Source organism: Phyllostomus hastatus, unplaced genomic scaffold (assembly GCF_019186645.2).
Source record: "Phyllostomus hastatus isolate PE091 unplaced genomic scaffold, TTU_PhHast_1.1 phas_scaffold_555, whole genome shotgun sequence".
NCBI lineage: Eukaryota > Metazoa > Chordata > Mammalia > Chiroptera > Phyllostomidae > Phyllostomus > Phyllostomus hastatus.
Window position 1 is genome coordinate 7,160,702 of NW_025334036.1, and position 1,727 is coordinate 7,162,428.

The window sequence follows — 1,727 nt, forward strand, 5'->3', positions numbered from 1 at the left end:
AAGAATGTTGGTGTCACCACTAAACTGGCACGAGGCTGAATGGTAAGTGTATCCCTTAGTCTGCTATCTCAAAAAAAAAAAAAAAAGGCAGCCAGCATTTTCAAAAGGGGAAAGAAGCCCCAGTACTTGCATGAGGTTGCATCACTATTGAAAAAGGCATTTTAAGACAGCAGTTCTCAAAGGGCGGCCAAGACTGGTCACGGGACTTCAGAGAACTTGACGTGGGGGGCAGTGGTGAAATGTACTGCATCTTCCTCCTAAGGAAGATGTTCTGGTGGACGCGGAAACAATGCCAAGAACTCGCCCAGAGGGAAGGGGGGCCGGGGGGGGGGCGCAGCAGAGGGCAGGGGGGACACACGGTGACGGACGACCGGGCTTGGGGTGGTGGTCACGCAGTACAATACACAGATGCTGCGTTAGAGAGCTGTGCCCCCCAAACCTATATAATTTTCTTGATCAGTGTCATCCTAATAAATTCAAGAAAAAAGCACTAAAATGAAAAAGATGAAGAGGAGGCCATTAGGACACTGTGGGGAGAAGACATCACCACTGACGGTGGGAAAGCTGACCCTCAGAGAACAGCAAGGACTCTGTGGCCGGGACTGTGCCCAGCAGATTGGTGAGAACAGAGAGACGACCAGAAACTCCCACGCAGGTGGGCAGCCGTCACGTGTGGGAAACCACGGGGACACAAACGTCCTTCTGGGGGCTGCGGATTGCGAGCCTTTCCAGCTGCGGGCATCGGGCTCACGAGGGTCCAGCAGGCTCGCGCGCCGTCTCTGCAGTCACCTTCAATCTCTCGGTGGGTCAGGGACGGGGGGTTTTTGGGAAATACTGCCAACAACACACCCGTGACGCCCGGGACTGGGAAAACCACACACACACACACACACACGCAGGTCCCGTGTACGACTCACCTCTGCTCTGCTCTGCCCTGCCACCCTCCCGTTCACGAGTTCGCTCACACGGAGTGCTCTGCTGGGCCCGAGGCAGGAAGATGTGCAAATGTGGGAAGAGAAGAGATAAAAAGCACTAGACACCCCCAAATACCGACAGAACAAGAGTGAGCACCCTGGGGACACTTAGACACGAGTCTGCAAAGAGAACGTCGCCGTGGCTGCCATCTCTGTCCCAGACGCCACCTGCTGGTGCGGCGGCGCTCGGAAGGACAGCGGGCAGATTCTGAGACGCCGCCGGGCTGAAGCCCTGCCCCTGAAACATGTGCGTGGGGTCCGCACTGAGAGCTCTTCTCCTACTGGCGGAGGGGCGGGGGGGAGGGGCGGGGGGAGGGGGCGGGGGGAGGGGGAGGGCCGGTCGTACAGCTGCGACCTCCAACCCGCGCTGGGGAAGACCAGTGCGTTCCTGGGCCGTGGGCTCTGCTAACAGAGGAGGAAAATGCCGCAGGCTGTCACTCTTCGGCAAGGAGGAGGAATGTGTTCTCGTAACACGTACGTCCCCTAGAATTGGTTACGGGCTGCAGGCAGCCTGTGTATCAAATTCAGCGGGAAAAATTCAGTGATGGAACGTCACTGCTAGACAAACCGCAGTCGGAAGTGTTCAGGCCTCCGCGGCCAGGTCCTCGCAGAGCCCCGCCTGCTCGGAACGCCTCCCCGCCCCGTCTTTTCACCAGGAGCGATGCCTTGCACACTTACACACACACACACACACACACACACACACGTTTATCTTCCAGCGAGTCCCAAACGGGCGTGATGAAGAGCCTGACA